Here is a 9,991-nt window from a genome sequence, read left to right as displayed (position 1 = left end):
AATCTAATGCTCATTATCTTTAATCAACAATAATAAACTTATTCATCGAAATCAACAAAACACTTATATCAAATTCCATAACTGTAAGAAATTCACAAACTATCTGCAAAATGTATGTATGTCATTGAAAATGTATCCCACTTGTTAGTTTGTAATCATTTTGGTGGAAAATTGAGAAATAATTGGGGTTTGCTTAGTGAAATATTAAAAAAGGCGTGGAAGAAAAAGAATTTTTACACATTTTTTACAATTTCGCTGAGGCTCCTGGCAACACTGTAATGAAATTATATACGAAAATGTCTTGGAAGCTATTACATCCCATGGATATTTTTTATGTATTTATATATTTATACTTATAGAGTGCTAGATTTATCGATTTAAATTTCAAGAGAATTCAAACATCCTTCAATTCTACAATAAAAAGGCCCTCGTGGTAAAATTGAATACCATTTTGGGCATATTTTGATTTGAAAATGATGAAGTAAAAAACCGATGGTGCTATAAAGTGATGAGAAAGTTATCAACTACAAAAAAATAAACTAAAACTAACAACATGAAATAAAATTCAATTAGAGGTAGATTTCGAAATATTTTCACGAATACAAAATCTATCATTTTTCTAGAAAAGAAAATCCATTAATCTTTTACCCGGTTGGATATTAACTATGTGGTCATAAAAGTTAAATTCTGTCTTCCCATTTTTGATATGAATCTACCTCTGTAGCATTGATTTTTTCTTCAGATATGACCAAACTGTGTAGTTCAAAGGACTCAAATTGCATGACCAAGCAGCTTCTGCATCTCAACCAATTACGAGACCTTTCGAAGTGCGATGGAGCTCTATCGATCCTAAAAAATAAAGAATTAGTTCGTTTAGAAATAAATCTTCTATTATCTCCACGTACACGTCAACAATTTTTTATTAATGTAATACCCTTTGACTTGTGACTTCTCAATACATCACTAATGTGCATTATGGGAGTAAACATATAGTGGAGCGCCGGAAGCTTCAAAATCATACAAACCCTGGACTATTGTTACAGTGAGTGAAAAAAAATTTGTTTAGGAAATAACATAAAGAAAAAGAATCTTATATCCGTCGAATACCACGTACGTATTACTATTACAATTATTTTTATATGTAGTATTCTCTTTATTAATGATTCTTGTTGTTATTTGCCTTCTAGCAATAATATTTTTGGTCATACATTTTCAGTATCTTAAAAATGGCTTCAAAGTATCTTTACTTGGTAAGATTGAGAACATGAATATTCAACATTTAAGTACATTTTGATCAACAGTAGTTAATTTCACAAATAAAAAGGTTTCAAAATATTGAATATTGTTGAGTTATACGGCAATAAATGACAGCTTTCTATGGCACACATGGAGAAAATCAAGATATACTGGTTAATTTTTAACATCTATCCATTCCATCGTTGGGATCTTATTCACGTGGAAAAATTTCATTACAATGTTGCCGGTAGTCTAAGCAAAGTCGTTTTTTTTTTAAATGTATGATTGACAATTTTCATGGCAAGATTTATAAACAAGTCTGTAATGCAAAAAAGTAGGTAATGATAGTTTTCTATCAGATTTTTCACTAGATTTTAGAAGAATCACCTAAAAAAGTCTGGAATCATTGAATGTGAAGGAGCAAATCGTAAGTAATTAACCAACAATTTCATACCTTTGTGGCGGGAAACAAAAAATTACTCAAGGGAAAAAATAGTAAACTGTCAATCTTATTAATTTACATAAAATTAGTATTGTACATATTAATTGCGTTCGGATCTTACTTATATATACACTACCGGTCAAATGTTTTTGCCCGCCCTATATTTTGCCTGATAGACAACAAATAAAAACAAATACAATCGCTTATAATACACTAAAACTACAATCTGTAACTGTTACATATTTGAATTTTCGATCATCGATGTAACCTCCTTTTGCTCTTGCCATCAGTGCACAATTTTAGCATTCTCTGTAACAATTTTAACGACAAATAATCGTCGTCTATTTGGTTCCTTTCGATTATTCCAAATATGTGAAGTGGAAGTAGGACACTGCTCTCTGACTTCCCTGTCTAATTTGTCCCACAACTCAATCGAGTTGAGCTGGGAAGACTGTGATATTCCTTTCAGTACATTTTTCCTTTCCATTTCTCTCAGATACAGCTTCGAGGAAAGCTTCGGATCATTGTCATAATGGAAGATACATTTTCTGCCGATCAGGCGCTACCAGATTGCACTACATGTTCATTTAATATTTTTATAGCTTTTTTGTATCAAAATCTCTTAACTTAACTTAAACCAGTCGTTCCTCCTCCAGAGCATCCTCAAACGATCACTGACCAAACACTGTTCTCTAAGTACTAAAAAATCTAAGCTCAGACCTACTCCATAAAACTTACTTTCACTTTTCTTGCGTCCGATATATGTTTTTTAGCCCACTGTAACCTCACAACTTTATTTTGATGTCTTAAAAGAGGTTTCTTCACTGCCATCCTTTCAAAAAGGTCAATTTCTCCCAATCTCCTTTTCACTGTAGAAGTTTACAAAGGCAGATCCTTTGATTAATTGATCTGGGCCCGTGAATTGTCGATCACGTTTACTGATCAATACAATACATTTATCTTTAGCGGTTGTCGTTTTTCGGGGCCGTCATGAACGTTTTCTATCGTCAAAGCTCCTAGTAGATGCATATTTTTTCACGGTACGTCGAGGTACTTGTATCTCGGCGGCAATGATGAGGTTACTTTTGCCTAGACTGTGAAGACTAATGCACGAGTTTCAACAGATAATTTCCTGGTTTTATCAATTTTAAACTTACACCATACACCATACAATTCGTATGCGAACTTTAAAAAAAGATGTCTTGGTACAAAAAGTATAAATCACAGAAAGTTCTTGCGTTCCACAGGGCTACTTGCAAGTTTCATCTTGTCACACTCACCGACAAAATATAAACATGCACGCGTATAAAGTGAACAAATAACGGACACTAGTATTTTTAGTTTGCAAGACGCTGTGTATTATTTTAAAATTTAATGAATGGATATTGGGGTAGGCAAAATCTTTTAAAACGGTAGTGTACATGAAATAATTAATAATCTTTGTATTTTGGGAACAAGTGTCATATAAAATCAAATTTGATATAAATATATATGTATATACACTAAAAAAATGGAGTTTTATCCGTAAGTAAAATAAGATAAGATGGGGGAATGGCAGTCAGAGGGCAACTTCCAAAAACATTCTCATAATAATTAACTTCTTCAAGTTTCAATATTGTATTGTTTCTCGCAACATCAACAATTTAATCTTAAATTAGTTGAATGTAGTTAAGTTCACAGAGATAAGGTAGTAACCTTATCACTTAATAATACTTCTATATCCTACTAATTAATAATAATAGTCATGAAGAAAAAGCAGTTTAGGTATTAGGTATTTTTTGACGAACACTGTTGCACAATTTTCATATAACATATAACTCAATATATTGTGCGAGTAACAAAGAAAAAAACATTTTTTTGCTTAAAATCGATTTTATTAATATATCTAATATCCTTCAAGAGGAATCATTATAACTTCTCGATGCCGTGCTTGTAGAAAGATTTGTCTTTTGCCTCAGAATAGGCAACAGTTTCAGCAATTGCTTCTTCATTTAAACTGAATTTCTTACTGGTAGCCATTTAATCGTGAATGAGTGCATTGTCTTATGTATTGTTTTGGTGAAACAGTGGATTTTTCTGGACAGATGAGGCCGTTTCTCCTTGATTTTTGGATTCAAACAATCCACCAACCTACGTAGTATTCGCTAGTAATTGTCTCTCTTTTTTGGATATAATCGATGAATAATATTCCATTTGCATCCCAAAGTACTGAAGTCCCAGTTGACTGTTGTGCCTTTGGATGCTTTAATTGTGGTTCACCAGTTCACCGGCTGCAATGCACTCAGGTGATGATAGTTTTGATTACGGACAGAAGTGATGGATCCATGTTTCATCCATTGTCAAAAATCGACGAAAAAATCTGATTTAATTCGTGGTCAAACAGCGCTTTGAATCATCAAATGCTTTGTTGTTGTTGATCGACTGTGAGTAAACGCGACACCCATTTTGAAAAAAGCTTTATCATGGTCAAATGTTCATGCATAAACACACTCCCTTCTGATATCTTTAAGGCATTAGCTATCTCACGCAATTTCCATTTACGATTAGATATAACCAAGCTGTCGACTTTTACGATGTTTTCTGGAGTGCCTGTACAACCAAGTTCAGCAAACCAATGGTTCGTTTCGATGGATCAGAGTCCGGATAATACTTTTAAGCCATTGCTGAGCTTGTACTCTATTTTTTTTAATCAAGAAACAATTATAAATTGTAAACACACGAAATTGTTTTGAAAATGACAAATATAGCTCCACTCAAATGGCTGTAATTTTTTTCTTACTGATCGAGATTTTACACATAGTCTTTTGAAAGCTTGTACTTCATAAACATCGATTCCGACAAAGGTAGCGCCATCTGTGTGTTAGTTACACGACTTATTGAGTTATGTTATATTAACATTTCCATACGAAAGGTTTGATTGATGCTTTGAACTTGGAAAACAAACTGCATGAACTACACCCTTGGCATAAAAAGCGAATTGCTTGGATTAGACTTGACGACATATTTTCAACGATTGCATCTTCCGACTTGACTGTTGCTTTGATTTAGGCTTATACTGATGATCAGTTACAAGCTATTTGTTTCAAAGTGAGACATGTGTTAACCCAATCTCTCAATCTCTATGCTTAGAGCTCCAATATAACTCACTATCCGTTGACAGTTTATCAATTGTTACTCGACGTTATTGCGAGCACAACACTCAAATTTCTTGAATGTCTAGGTAGATTCGGATTGACGATAGGCGTTCACAAGAAGGTTTCTCATCAATCTTCTCTTTTAATCAGCGCAAATCACTCGCACATTTGAGTTTTACAAAGTATAAAACAAAATTTCATAGCTGCACGTTGTTCACTTAAACTTAACACCATAAAATAGGAAAAAAAACTAAGTAACTCTTGCGAATCTCTATAGAATAACAGAACAATCCACGTTGTCATCACAGACGTATTGAATTAGTAATTAATTGCGCTATCTTTCGTCTCGCGGAAGAAATGCGTATTAAAAAATTTCACCCACGTCAATGCTATTCCGGTTATTATTGAGTCCTCGTAATATATGCTTACATCATTTTTGTTCATGGAAATGTCAAAATAAATGTAGTGCAAGAGTTGCAATAAATTTATGTTTCAACCAATTTTAGGAAGAAAACCGATTTTGTTGTTATGTTGAAATGTTCTCTCACTGATATATGATGTTATATTGTGGTGATCGCTCTCATAAAACCTCATAAAAATAAGGTAACATATTCACTTGATATGAGCTGTTTATTTGGAATAAGGTAGAGATTATTAAACAATACATAAATTAAAATGATTGTGTTTATGAATTTTCTCATACCAATACAAAAAAATTGAAACATCCAATCTAATCTTCCTATATTTAAAATGAGGATCAATAAATATTATCACTGCTTTTCAAATACTGGCACGTGACAGCGCGATATCGCTGTATATCTTGTAGGAAAATTACGGGCGTCGGAAATCAATTTGTCGATGATATCAATATTTTTTGAAAATTGATATCAAACATTCCTCCAAAAACATTCTTATGTAAATTTGTTGCATAATAGAATTTCTATAAAGTATGTTGCTTTGTAAAATGAAGTTTAGAGAAAATTAAATCTGATACAGAGACCTCAAATGACTGTTTTAATGATAATAATAACAAACATGCATAAGAATAATTTAAAAAAAAATCACAAAAGAAACGCACGACCAATTTCTACGTGAAATAGAGAGAGTCTACCAAGTAAACTTTGGAATACGAAATATCTATTGCGTATACACAAGAATAATAATTTAATTCTACTCTTAATTACTATGAATGTCTCAACACTAACAGTTTTACTGAGTTGAATTACAATTATTACAATTAACACTAACACTAGTTATGATATTACGCACTTTGTTCTGCTTTTATATTAAACACTAAATCAAAATTATTTGAGTATCAAAGTTTGATTTGCAAAATTATATACAGTGAAAATAAATGGACGAAAATTCACTCGCTGAACCAAGTCTTGAGGTAACAACTTTAGTACTTTTTGAGCATGATATGGATGAAGTAAATTACATGTGACTAAGGAATTATCTCCTATATTCTTTCACTCTTCTTCTAGAGTTTTCTTCCACAAACCTTACACCAATAACGTACCAACTTGTTACTTAGAAGAAAATTTACCACTAATTTAAAAAAATTATAACATTTCAATTACTAGAAGAACTGAATTGTCCATTTACAAATTTCATGGTTAGAGTTCATAGCCAACTCTTGATTTCTTGTAACTTTTTATTGTTGAAAAGATGTCTTTGGTTATTCGACTTTTCCTTGAAAATGCAAAAATTTAAAAAAAAAACAGTAAAAAAAGTTTTAGATGCAACTGCCGAGGAATAATTTCGAGCGAATAGATTTCAACTATCGTTGGTATTGAAATGTTACTTCAGTTCAAAAAAGTTTATTACTATTTGTATATAACAGGATAAATTTAAATGCGGTCCATATGTATGGAATATATTTTATCATTATTATTTACTATGTGAAAAAAACCTAACAATTTACAGTATGAAAATATTGAAATAACCAGGTATTTTCGTATTTTACTATTACCAGGATTGATTTTTTGTGATTTCAATTTTATGTAAGTTTAGTTTATTTTTAAAAAGATGAAAACAAAAAATCTGGAAAAAATGAAACACATAACAAAAATCTAGAAGCAGTAGTATTTATTCAGTTGTAAGCAATAACATAATCATCAAGATCTGTCGGCAGGTCAACATTATTTAATTTGTTGGCAAGGGACCAATACCTTTTCCTCAAGAAATGTGCACTATTTTTAGGTTGACGCTGTCTTGTGAAAATTCCTTTTTTGTTTCCTCCCACTCTTCTTATATCTAAAAAAGCAAAATGAATTCAGAATTAATAACTAAATGAAATTAACAGTATTAAGACTTTTGAATAAAAAATATTAGTTTACACGAAAGGTCTTATTTATAAATTGAAGGAAAATATGACCCATCATCAGTGAATTTCCTACGTAGATAAAATTTAAAAATTCAATAAAGTAGCTAGATATGAAGCATATAATATCTTGCAGGGACAAAAGGTTGCATATTTTATTTTACATTATCCAAGGCTCTTGGCGTTGCATCAAGTCTGTCAAAAGTAAGACAAATCGTTTGCTGTCTCGTGTGAATGGCAGAGCATCAAAATTAAAAATAAAAAAACAAAAATCACCAACAAGAAGGTTTGATTTACCATAGAAGACAAAAAAGTTACATTTACAATAGTGCTTCAATCATATAGCCCAACAAATCTTGCTCTATATCAAGTAGCATATACTGGGTCACAATTACTGAAATGGGAGATGTAAATTTTTCTAAAAAGAGAAGGATACATGGTTGACATAAAGTAAATATAAGAAAGTAATGCGCGAAATTTATAAAACGTACACCTTTCATAATCCCAAATTGTTGTACATATGACCGTGGGTCAAAAATAGGTTTTTGCTTTGTTGAGATCACGTTCCTTAGATGAATTGTTACGACTATATCTGGGGTATAATGATGTAGACTAATTCCTTCAATTGTACCATATCGATAGAAATGTGAGACGTGTGAGGATATCCACAAGCCCTCGCTTGAGATCAGATAACCATTAACAAATCATTTAATGTAAGAGGCACTTCCAGGATGTGGTGAAAACTAACAATATAACCATAGTAGCAAAAGTGTAATGTGAACCACCCAATTATAATATAAGAATATATTCACATACCATTTTCTGTTTTAAAATCTGAAAAATTCCATATGAACCAATCCTCTTTCCTCAATTGATCAAATGTTTTAAAAAATTCAGACATCAATTTAACTTGAAATTCTTCCGACCACAAATAATTTGGCAGCTAAAACAATAAATTACAAACATACAAGAGTATCTGCAAGATCCAAGGTAAATAAATTTATATTTCTTTAATTTCTTATATCTTAGTCCTTTTGATATGTTTATGTTTCTAAATCTTGATGACCTCTTAGTCTATTTTCTATATAATACGATGTCTGCCCTATGTGGACTGCGTCACAATTATGACAAGGCACTAGTTATATAATTTTGTAAATTCTAATAAAACTACAAATAATTTAATTGACTATTGCTATAGATTTGAGACGTAAGGACTAAGGAAAAATTAATTTTTCTTATTAAAACATAGTTCTAGTTTGATTTTATTATTATTTTGATATTCATGATGAAGGTGATCTATAGATCAATATAAATAAGCAAATTGTCAGTGTCAGTATCATATTTTGATAAAGAAAAGTCTACACGTCAATTTTATCTATCTTTCAAAAATTCAAATTAAAAAAAAATTTGAAAACATTGAGTTAATTATGGACAAATGGCAAACGATCACTTCTCTTTCACTTTTTTTCAAATAAAACAATCATTAATGAAAATCCTTTTACACGGTCATAACACTTCTCAGTTCAATTTCAGTCTCAGTCAAATTGTCCGTTTTGCTGATGTTTTCACACGATCCGTTTCAGTTAATTCAGTGCTGTTTGCATTCAGTCTTGGGATGCGCCTGTGTATTGGCGTGAATGTGAATCGCAATGAGATAGTTATTAATATTGCTTATATCGCTTATATTATATAATAAGTTATGAAAGTTATTATGAAAAAAGACTGGCTCAATGCAGAAGCTGTCATTCCGACGATGATATAAGATACAATTAGGGAAATTCCAAATAAGGGTTCTACTAGTCGTTATTCCATTTATGCCCGTTATTGAAATGAAATAAATTCAAGTTTTTAAACATAAAAAAATACTTTACCATAACCATTACAATAAATATGTATGTTAACATTGATGTTCCTTATTTCAGATAATGCTGTTTTGGCAAACCTAAGCCAGAAATCACTAAGAAATAAGCTGATCTGCAGCAAACATTCCAGTGAAAATATTAGTCAATCTAAAAGATTGCCTACTACTGTTGTACCATTCCGCTACAAAAATTATGAAGGTTCAGAAAGTGAATCGGATAGGGAAAATTTGTATGAACAAATAATCCAATTGAATGTTTCCTCACATGCACAAACATATTCAAATAGTGATTTTATTGCCCCGATTCATTCCAGAAACATTGACATAACAGATAGTTCTATCAGTAACCATGAAGATAAAGAGTGGTTGAAAGAGTTACAGAACCTTCTATCTTGTTCTATGGGAATTGGAGGTAGGAGGCTGTCATTGCAAGAAGAAAATGAACGGTTCAGAAAGGAACTAACCAATGCTAGGAAAAAGGCAATAACCTGAATACTCAATTGAGAGCTACAAAAAAAAAGCATTATGAAAACGCAACTCTCTGCGAACGTTTTGTATGCAGAAGGAACTCTCACGAATTTTACAAAATCTCTTGTGATTATGCAATTACGACATAAGATGAAATCCTCATGGTTACTATCTGAAAAGAAAACTGCCCTGACATTATTTTATAAATGACCTACAGATAATTACGACAAAAAGGTTTTATTTTGCCAGCAATATCAACGGTGAAATCATGGGTTGCCAATTTCCGTTGCAAACCTGGATTCAATAAAAAAAATTTTATGCACCTTACTTTAAAGGCGGATACAATGGTACCTTACGAGAAGAAATGTATTTTGATGTTCGACGAAATGTCTATTAAGAGAAATCTTGAGTACAACATGAAAACAGATTTAATTGAGGGTTTCGAAGATCTGGGCGAGTTTGGAAGAAAGCCTTTCCCTGCCAGTGAAGCTCTAGTTCACATGATCAGAGGAATCTATAGCAATTGG

The sequence above is a fragment of the Diorhabda sublineata genome, chromosome 6 (assembly GCF_026230105.1).
Source record: "Diorhabda sublineata isolate icDioSubl1.1 chromosome 6, icDioSubl1.1, whole genome shotgun sequence".
NCBI classification, from domain to species: Eukaryota; Metazoa; Arthropoda; class Insecta; order Coleoptera; family Chrysomelidae; genus Diorhabda; species Diorhabda sublineata.
This window is presented reverse-complemented; position numbering follows the sequence as displayed.